This window comes from Macaca nemestrina, chromosome 7, assembly GCF_043159975.1.
Source record: "Macaca nemestrina isolate mMacNem1 chromosome 7, mMacNem.hap1, whole genome shotgun sequence".
NCBI lineage: Eukaryota > Metazoa > Chordata > Mammalia > Primates > Cercopithecidae > Macaca > Macaca nemestrina.
The window spans coordinates 124000378-124011505 of NC_092131.1; the positions used below are offsets into that span (position 1 = coordinate 124000378).

At 46.8% G+C, this 11128-nt stretch overlaps 1 pseudogene; it reads left to right on the forward strand.

Moving 5' to 3' along the window:
• Positions 1 to 8176: 8176 nt before the first annotated feature.
• Positions 8177 to 9629, forward strand: LOC105491036 (keratin, type II cytoskeletal 8 pseudogene; annotated as a pseudogene).
• The last annotated feature ends 1499 nt before the right edge of the window (positions 9630 to 11128 follow it).

An 11128-nucleotide genomic window follows, 5' to 3' on the forward strand; every position in this document is an offset into this window, starting at 1 on the left:
TTAACTTTTCGGAGTCCCATCACTAACAAGGGTCTTTCCTCCCCAGAGTGTGGAGCTGGTAGTGAGGGGCCAGGGCCTGGGGCAGAAACAGGATGAGGAAGAAGGGAAAAGCAAGTCCCCGCTGAGAAGGAAGTACAGAGCCCGTGCGAGGTGGGGATGTGGCGCGCTCAGATGGAGGCTCCCCTCCTCTGACTCCAGGAAACATCCTTGCCCCAGAGTCCTCCACTGGGGCTAAGGGTGTGACCTTTGGCCTTCAGGATGTGATATAGTTTCTGTTTTTCAGTTTGCCCCCAGGGACAGCAGTTGCAAAAGATAAGGCTTCTTCCCACTTGCACAGCTCTTTTGAATTGATGAGGAGCTTTCAGGTTTGCTAATTTGCAGCCACAAGAGTGTGACTCTGAGTTTCCAAGCATTATCAGTCGTCAGAAGCTGAGTGCTGGTCAGGATGCTTGAAAGACAGCAAAGAGGTGCAAAGTGGCCCTTCGGGAAGTGGCCCAGGAACTGGTGGGCATGGGGAAGGGGCCTCAGTGAGTCCCAGGAATCCACTGCCACCTGCTCACCGGTCAGAGGGTGGAGGCCTGCAGTGATGGAAGAGCCAGCAGGGACCATCTGGAGGTGCTCAAACAGCACAAAGCGTGCCTACAGAAGTGGGACTTTGTTTAAAAAAAGAAAAAAACCAAAAGGCCAAGTCCCAACCTTGGCCTACTGACTGGGGGGGGCCAGGGAGTCTGCATAGATTTTAAGTTTCGTGAGTCAGTCACACACCTTGGAGCAGAATTCCTGCTATTGCCTTACTTTGTCATTTTACAAATGGGGAAACTGAGGCCCAATAAGTGGGGGTGGCAGGGCCCAGAGGGGGACCAGTAGAATGATCTCACTGACAGGGAAGGAAAGGCATAACCATCTCCCACCCCCTACCCCTTTTCTAGCCTGTTTCGTTTTGTTTCCATTATGGCAGCTATCTCTCAAAACAGCTTCAAAAATGTGTTTCTAGCATCCTCTCTCCTATTGGGTTGGTTTTAATTCAGGTGGGAAACGACTTGTTCACAGTAAGGCAAAGCTTGATTTCAGTCCAACTGGTATTTAATTATCCCTGAAAACCTAGGATTCAGAGGCAGGAGACCCCAACTTTAGTCTTGGCTGGGCCAGAAAATCCACAGGCAGAGACACGTGATAGGCCTGTGTGCAGACAAAGGAAGCAGCATGTGCCCAGGCTCCAAGCAGGGAAGCCCCAGACTGTCCAAGGAGTGGAACTTGGGGTGGGGGGGCGGGGGTGGATGACCCCTGGACTCAGAGTTGGAAGAGCTCCAGCTTCACCTCACTGAGACTCAGTTACCTCATCTGGAAAACAGAAATGATAAGCCTACATATTTAAGCAGGTTACTTGTTTAAAGCTTAAACCAGATTCTAGCCAGGCCTGGTAGCTCACGCTTGTAATCCCAGCACTTTGGGAGGCTGATGTGGGCGGATCGCTTGAGCTCAGGAGCTCGAGACCAGCCTGGGCAACAAAGCAAGACCCTGTCTCTACCAAAAAAAAAAAAAAAAAAAAATTAACTGGGCATGATGGCATGTGCCTGTAGCCTCAGCTACCTGGGAGGCAGAGGTGACAGGATCACTTGGGCCTAGAAGGTTGTGGTTGCGGTGAGCTGTGTATAATTGCGCCACTGTACTTTAGCCTGGGTGACTGAGAACTTGTCCGAAGGAAGGAAGGAAGGAAGGAAGGAAGGAAGGAAGGAAGGAAGGAAGGAAGGAAGAAGGAAGGAAGATACATGCCTATACCAGTGTTTGATAGCATGAAAAGGCACCTTAGTCCAGGTTCACCCACAGTAGACTCACAACCAGGGTGATGACTATACCCTTAGACCTGACAGTGTTGTTCCTGACAGCCCTGTCTGCCCAGCTGGAAAAGCCTCATTCCCAGAACTTCAAATCATAGAGCCAAGCTGAGGAGTGGCTGGAAGCCAGAGTAGCAAACAGACTTCCCAGCCCCATGAGAGCCCACACCCTCAAGGTGCAGGCACTTGCTCTCTAGCTGCCTCCGGAGCGCCGTCCTTGTAGCACCTCCTCGGGTCATCTAGAACAGGCAGGCTTTCTCATGTTCCTTTTGTCTTTTTTTTGTAAATTTTTATTTTGGTATAATTTTAAATTTAGAGAAAAGAGTACAAAAACTCCTGTCCATTTTACCGAGATTCATCAGATTGTTTAAATTTTACCTCAACTGCTTTATTATTGTTTCTCTATTTTTATATATGCATATTGATTTTTTTTCTATTAGTTGGGTAAGTTGCAGACATGGTATCCCTTTACCCTTAAATTCTTCAAGTATGTATTTCCCAAGAATGAGAAAATTCTCTTATATAACCACAGTATAATTTTTTAAATTAAGAAATTTATCATCGGCCAGGTGCGGTGGCTCCCACCTGTAATCCCAACACTTTGGGAGCTGAGGTGGGTAGATTGCTTGAGCTCAGGAGTTCGAGACCAGCCTGGGCAACATGGCAAAATCCTATCTCTACAAGCAATTAGCCAGGCATGGTGGCATGCACCTGAAGTCCCAGCTACTCGGGAGGCTGAAGTGGGAGGATTGCTTGACTTGGGGAGGTGGAAGCTGCAGTGAGCCTTGATCATGCCACTGCACTCCAGCCTGAGTGACAGAGTGAGACTCTGACTCAAAAAAAAAAAAAAAAAAAGAAGAAATTTAACATCAATATAATGCTATTTTCTAATTTGCATTCCATATTCAAATTCAATTTCATTAATTGTAATGTCCTTTAAAAGTTTGTGTTTTTTTCTCTTGGTCTCCTTAATTCTGCGACAGTTCTCCAGTCTTTCCTTGACTTTCGTGACCTTGACACTTTGGAAGATTGCAGGCCAGTTGTTTTATAGAAAGCCTCTCAATTTGGGTTTGTGTCAAGTGCTTTCCTCATGATTAGACTCAGATGATGTGTTTTTGGCAAAAGATACCACATATGTGATGCTGCATCTTTCTCAGTGCATCATAACAGGAGGCACGTGATGTCAATTTGTCCCACTATTGGTGTTGTTAACTCTGATCACTTGATTAAGGTAGTGTCCACCAGTTTTCTCCACCTTAAAGTTACTGTTTTTCCCTTAGTCATCTGTAAGAATCTTGTGGGGAAATCCTTTGAGACTATGTAAATACATAGATCACGTTTCTCTTTGCATCTTCGCTCACTGGTTTTAGCATCCATTGGTGATTCTCCAACTCCATCATTCCATCTACATTTATTATACCATAAGAAAGAATTTTCCCTTCTCCCAATTATTTATCCATTTAATTATATTAGTGTGGTTTTGGTAAGTTCTATGTCATCCAATGAGTTATAATCTGTTACTATTATTATTTATTATGATGCTCAAATTATCCCAGATTTGACCATTGCGAGCCCCTTAGGGTGGGTTCTCTTTCCTTCTGTTATGGCCCCATCATTTATTGAGCACTTCTTTACTTTCTGGCACAAGTTTTCAGGCTCATCTTGTAAGTTACCTGCCCCTCGTTCTCAAATCAACTTTTCTCCAAGGATCCCTGGTTCCTTTCAGTGGTGAGTCCAGAACTCTGGCTCTTAACTCATTATTCTTTACCTCTTATTTCCTAGAAATTGTTTGGAGTAGACCTTGAGGAGACGGTTGAGGATTTTTTTGGTTTGTTTTGTTTGTTTGAGATGGAGTCTTACTGTGTCGCCCAGGCTAGAATGCAGTGGCGCGATCTCAGCTCACTGCGACCTCTGCATCCCAGGATCAAGTGATTGTCCTGCCTCAGCCTCCTGAGTAACTGGGACTACAGTCACCCGCCACCACGCCCAGCAAATTTTTGTATTTTTGGTAGAGATGGGGTTTCACCATGGTGGCCAGGCTGGCCTTGAAATCCTGACCTCAAGTGATCCACCTGCCTCGGCCTCCCAACGTGCTGGGATTACAGGTGTGAGCCACTGCGCCTGACCGACACTTGAGGTTTTGTATGAACAGATGAGCCAAGCAACTTTAGCTTATCGCTGGTACTGAGCCGCTATGAGTACCTATGGTTTGGTGGAGCCTAGAGAAACATGTGTCCTTTTATTATTATCATATTAACAGAAATAAGCATTTTTCCTTTTTTTTTTTTTTTTTTGAGACAGTTTCATTCTTGTTGCCCAGGCTGGAGTGCAATGGTGCGATCTTGGCTCACCGCAATCTCTACCTCCTGGGTTCACACGATTCTCCTGCCTCAGCCTCCGGAGTAGTTGGGACTATAGGCATGTAATATACTACCATGCCCGGCTAATTTTAAATTTTTAGTAGAGACGGGGTTTCTCTGTGTTGGTCAGGCTGGTCTCAAACTCCGGACCTCAGGTGACCCACCTGCCTTGGCCTCCCAAAGTCCTGGGATTACAGGTGTGAGCAACTGTGCCCGGTATTTTTCCTCATTCTTACTCACTGAGCCCCCATTCTGTGCCAGGCTGGGAAGAAGCAGCCCAGCTCATCAGGCACTTCATCCCAGGCTGAGGGATTGGACTTCAAGCTAAGAGCACTAGCAGGGCACTGAAGGCCTTGAAGCCAGATGCATCCTCCTCTTGAGGATTCAGGTACCATGTCTTTCGGGTTACCTCCTACTCCCGACTTCAAGGCCTCATGGCCAAATCCCACAGAAATAGGAAAAGAAGGGAAACAATGCTCTTTGCTTTAAACAGAACGAAAGAATGACGCAGCACCTTCATGCAGCAGAAAGCATATTACCAGGCCCAGGAGCTAGCACAGCATGAGGGGAGGGAAGTGGTGAGATGTGACAAGCCAGACATTTTAAAACTGCCAGGCCAGAAAATCAGGAAGCAATGGACTCAGAGAATCTGACTCTCCTAATTGGGACTCCTTTAATACAAACACAATGACTTGTTTTATTTTCCCTATCCACATTTATCAAAGCATCTGTCCAAAGCATATGTTTGTATTCTCTAAAGTTTGTCTCTCTGCCATGTACAATTGAGAGGGTGGTTCACTGCTTAAAGTGTGACAGACATGGAGATGTGCAGCCCAGATTCCCCCTTCAAGGAAGGACCTGCTGCTCAGCTGCAGGGATAGAGGTCATCAGACACTCTCAGCTTTCAGTTCCTGCAGAGCCTGCCGCCACTGCTGAGGGCCAGCTCACCTCAGGCTATGCCATTTCAGGGGTAGCCCACGTCTGGTGACTGATGGTGGCAGGAATATAGAGGCCCATCCACTTAGACCTGATGCTGGACAGCTCTGATGAACACTGCTGGTTTAGCTGAGACTTTGCTGAGCTGCAGCACAGGTCAACTTCCCTCTGCCCAAGCCTGCTTCCCCCTCCTTTCGCAGCTGTTGACTGCTAATAAACATCATGTGCCCCAAATTCTGTCTCAGTGTTTCTGCTTCTGCAGAACCCAGCCTGAAACACAAGGGTATCCAGCCAAGGGAACGAGTGAAGTCTGAAAATGAGACCTTATTCTTCTAGTCAAGTGATATAAACATGAGACTTCATCAGCCAAAGCAGGCGACATTTTCTAATCTTCATTAAGGGACAGTGTGAATGGCAGGGAGCTCAGGACAATTCTCGCCCTGCCTTGGGGCTCACCACTGGGCACCTCCCACCTCTGCACTCCTCTCACCCGTGATCCCTCTGTCCAACCCCCGCCTCCCCTCCCACCCCACCCCCTCCCCTCTGCACCCCTCTCACCCACACCCTGTTCTGCTCTGGCTGTGGTCACTCTCTTTAAGCAAGCCCCCTTCCCCTGGATTTTCTTCCAATAATCCTCCGGAAAAGGCTTCCCATTGCTCCAAGACACTCGGTTATACCAACACTTGTCTCCTGTCTCCTGCAGAGGAACTATGCTGCTAGATTTTTAAACTTATGCGGAGGGCCAGATGGAGGATCATCAATCTCTTCAGGACACTGCCAGGCCAGAGGTTGTCCAAGACGGAAGGACACCCAGGAACTTCTGCAAATGAGTAAACCAGTGCACAGTAAGGGTGAGGTTCTTGTTCAGGGTCACACAGTGAGCGAGTCATAGAATCAGGCATTGGGTGTCAGAACTTCCTGGGATCCATTCCTGCCTATTCCTCTGGCCACCTAGTAACTGGATTTACCTTATGTCCTGGTACTGAACCAACCTTTCCCTTTGGACTTCATCCTCTGATCTTGACCTTTCCTGTCCACTCCTCCTCCCCGCAACCAAGCTCTCTCCCTCCCACTTCTTCCCAGTCCCCATTTTTTCCTCTCCCAGGCAGCCTGACAATCACTTCCCCACTCTGTTCTGCCCTCAGAGCCCTTTGCTCACCTTCTCTGGTCTCGGACCTTGGTGTTGGTTTTTGCTTTCTGCCCATCTGTCTGAAGGGATCCTGGGGGCCCTGGCTGGGTCAATGTAGGGACACACATGCCTGGGTTGGTGGGTCTCACTCTGCAGCATCAAATTCCAGAGACCAAACGTTTATACCAGTCCCAACCAAGGAGATGCCATGCTATCGTGATAAACAATTGCTGTGCTCTTCTGTGTGCCCGGCCCTGAGCCGTGTGCTGCGCATTCACTGGCCTTGGTCCTCACAAAACTGCTTGAGGGTAGTATTATCACCTCAATCACACAGACGAGGAAATGAATCTCAGGAGGATGAGGCCATGTGGCCACAGCCATGTGATTAGTAAGAACCCCAGAGCCATGTGATTCAAAACATTCCATGCCCACCTTCTCTTCTTCTGTAACTCCCATATCTCCACACAGATGCAAGGACGAGGCCATAACTGCGACTGGACACACCAGAAACCCATCTCAGGAAGTCACTCAGGCCATAAGTATCACGGGATTATTGAGAGATTTTAAAATGTTCATACGCTGTGTCCAGAATTTCCATGACTAAAAAATCTACCCCAAGGAAATAAGAATCATGGGAAACAATTCTGTATAAAGATATTTGTAACAGTATTATTTGTCAAAGGAAAATCCTGAAAACAACCTAAATGTCCAAGACTACTTCTTCCACCTGTAATCCCAGCACTTTGAGAGGCTGATGCAGGCAGACCACTTCAGCCCAGGAGTCTGAGATCAGCCCGGCCAATGTAGCAAGACCTTGTCTCAAAAAAAAAAAAAAAAATCAAAAAATTAGCTGGATGTGTTGTTGCACACCTGTGATTCCAGCTACTTGAGAGGCTGAGGTAGGAGGATCACTTGAGCCCAGAAGGTCAAGGCTGCAGTGAGCCATGATCACACCACTGCATTCCAGCCTGGGTGATAGAACGAGACCACCACCCCTCAAAAAAAAAAAAAACAACAAAAACCAAAAACCTAAAAACTATGGCATTGCATTGCAGAAAATACATCTCAGACATTGAAAATGTTTACCAAGAGTTTTATAATATTATAGGGCAAATGTTTATTATATAATACCAAATAAAAATAGCAGGTTAGGCTGGGTGTGATGGCTCACACCTGTAATCCCAGCAATTTAGGGGGCTGAGGCAGGCTTATTGCTTGAGCCCAGGAGTTCAAGACCAGCCTGGGCAACATGGAACACCCAGTCTCTACAAAAAAATACAAAAATCAACCCTGTGTGGTGGCGTGCCTGTAGACGCAGCTACTTGGGAAGTTGAGGTGGGTGGATCACTTAAGCCCAGGGCGGCGGGGGTGGGGGGACAGTGTGGCGGGCAGGGGCGGTGGAGGCTACAGAGACCCTATCTATAACAACAAAAAAAGCAGGTTAACAAAGACTGAATAGCCACATAAATCCTAAGCAAAAATGATAAAGCTGGAGGCATCACACTTCCAGCTTTAAATGTACTAAAAAAATGGACTTCAAAATGTACTAAAAAAAGCTATAATAACCAAAACCGCATGGTACTGGCATAAAAACAGACACATAGACCAATGGAACCGAATAGACAACCCAGAAATAAATCCACGTATTTATAGTCAACTGATTTCCCACGACGGTGCCAATAATGTCTTTTGGGGGAAAGGACAGTCTCTTTAATAAATGGGTGTGGGGAAAACTGGATATCTATATGCAGAAAAATGAAACTAGATCTTTATCTGTCATCATTAAAAAATTAAATCCAAATTGATGAAAAACTTAAATGTAAGACCCCAAACTAGAAAACTACTAGAAGGGAACTAGAAGCAGTTTCTCTGCTCCTTCTTGAATCCCTGCCTGGTTCAGCCTGCCTGCCTTCACCATGTCCATCAGGGTGACCTAGAAGCCCGATAAGGCATCCATCTCTGACCCCCAGGCCTTCAGCAGCTGCTCCTACACGAGTGGGCCCAGTGCCCACATCAGCTCCTCGAGCTTCTCCTGAGTGGGCAGCAGCAGCTTCCAGGGTGTCCTGGGCGGAGGCTGTGGCGGGGCCAGTGGTGTGGGAGGCATTACTGCTGTCACGGTCAGCCAGAGCCTGCTGAGCCCCCTTAACCTGGAGGTGGACCCCAACATCCAGACCACGCACACCCAGGAGAAGGAGCAGATCAAGAGCCTCAACAAAAAGTTTGCCTCCTTCATCGATAAGGTACAGTTCCTGGAGCAGCAGAACAAGATGCTGGAGACCAGGTGGAGCCTCCTGCAGCAGCACAATACAGCTCGGAGCAACGTGGACAACACGTTCAAGAGCTACATCAACAACCTTTGGCAGCAGCTGGATACTCTGGGCCAGGAGACGCTGAAGCTGTTGGCAGGGCTTGGCAACAATCAGGGGCTGGTGGAGGACTTCAAGAACAAGTACGAGGATGAGATCAATAAGCGTACAGAGATGGAGAATGAATTTGTCCTCATCAAGAAGGATGTGGTTGAAGCTTACATAAACAAGGTAGAGCTGGAGTCTGGCCTGGAAGCACTGACTGATGAGATCAACTTCTTCAGGCAGCTGTATGAATAGGAGATCCAGGAGCTGCAGTCCTAGATCTCGGACAGGTCTGTGGCGCTGTCCATGGACAACAGCCGCTCCCTGGACATGGACAGCATCATAGCTGAGGTCAAGGCACAGTACGAGGAGATCACCAACCGCAGCAGGGCTGAGGTTGACAGCATGCACCAGATCAAGGATGAGGAGCTGCAGATGCTGGCTGGGAAGCATGGGGATGACCTGCAGCACACAAAGACTGAGATCTCGGAGATGAACCAGAACATCAGCTGGCTCCAGGCTGAGATTGAGGGCCTCAAAGGCCAGAGGGCTTCCCTGGAGGTTGCCATCGCAGATGCCAAGCAGCACAGGGAGCTGGCTGTTAAGGACGCCAATGCCAAGCTGTCCGAGCCGGAGGCTGCCCTGCAGTGGGCCAAGCAGGACATGGCACAGCAGCTGCCTGAGTACCAGGAGCTGATGAACGTCAAGCTGGCCCTGGACATGGAGATCGCCACTTACAGGAAGCTGCTGGAGGGCGAGGAGAGCCGGCTGGCATCTGGGATGCAGAACATGAGTATCCATACGAAGACCACCAGTGGCTATGCCAATGGGCTGAGCTCAGGCTACAAGGGCATCACAAGCCCCAGCCTCAGCTTATGGCCTGGGCTCCAGCTTTGGCTCTGGCGGGGGCTCCAGCTCCTTCAGCCACACCAGCTCCACCAGCGCCATGGTTGTGAAGAAGATGGAGACCTGCGATGGGAAGCTGGTGTCCAAGTCCTCTGACATCCTGCCCAAGTGAACGACCATGGCAGCCCCGCCCAACCTATCCCTCCTGTGGCTGCCCCAGAGCCTGTGGGGGAGCCAAAGCCCACCTGTGGTGGGAGACTTAACTGGCTGGGGTACTCCCCCTTGGCGATGCCTCCAGCTACGAAGCAATTTGATCTTTTTTTCCAAAAGAAAACCTCAGCTAGCTATGCAAAAAGAAAGAAAGAAAGAAAGAAAGAAAGAAAGAAAGAAAGAAAGAAAGAAAGAAAGAAAGGAAGGAAGGAAGGAAGGAAGGAAGGAAGGAAGGAAGGAAGGAAGGAAGGAAGGAAAGAAAAAGAAAGAAAGAAAGAAAGAAAGAAAGAAAGAAAGAAAGAAAGAAAGAAAGAAAAGAAAAGAAAAAACTAAAACTACTAGAAGAAAACATATAGGAAACACTTCAGGACATTGGATTGGTCTGGGCAAAGATTTAATGGAGACCTCAAATGCACAGGCAACAAAAGCAAAAAATAGACAAATGGAATTAGATCAAACTAAAAAGCTTCTGTACAGCAAAGGAGACAAGCAACAGAGTGAAGAGACAGCCTGCAGAATGGGAGAAAATATTTGCAAACTATCCATCTGACAAAAGACTAACATCAAGAATACACAAGGAACTCAATCAAATAACTCAACAGCAAAAAAAAAAAAAAACTTATTTCAAAATGGGCAAATGAGCTGAATAGACATCTCTCAAAGACATACAAATGGCCAACAGGTATATGAAAAAATGTATGACATCACTAATCATCAGGAAAATGCAAATCAAAATGGTGATGAGATATCATCCCATTCCAGTTAGAATGACTACCATAAAAATGACAAAATATAACAAAGGCTGAGGATGTGGAGAAAGGAGATGTCTTATATGCTATTCATGGAAATGTAAATTAATACAGCCATTATGAAAACCAGTATAAAGTTTCCTCAAAAATCTGAAAATAGAACTAACATGTGATCCCACAGTCCCACTACAGGGTATACACCCAAAGGAAAGGAAATCAGTATACTGAAGAGATATCTGCACTCCCATGTTTATTGCAGCACTATTGACAATAACAAAGATATGAAATCAATCTAAGTGTCTATCAATGGATGAATGGATGAAGAAAATCTGGTATACATACACAGTGGAATACTATTCAGCCAGAAAAAAGAATGAAATCTTGACATTCACAGCAATATGGATGAGCATGGAGGACATTATGTTAAGTGAAATAAGCCAAGGACAGGAAGAAAAATACCGCATGTTCTCACTCATATGTGGGAGCTAAAAAAGTTGAGTTCATAGAAGTAGAAAGTAGAATAGCAGCTACTAAAGCCTGGGAAGGGTGGGGGATAGTGAGAGGTTAAAGGATACAAAATCACAACTAGATAGGAGGAATAAGCTCTCACATTCTATAATACCCTAGGATGACTATAATTAACAATTTAATGTATATTTAAAAATTGCTAGAAGAGTGGATTTTAAATGTTCCCAGCACAAAGAAATGATAA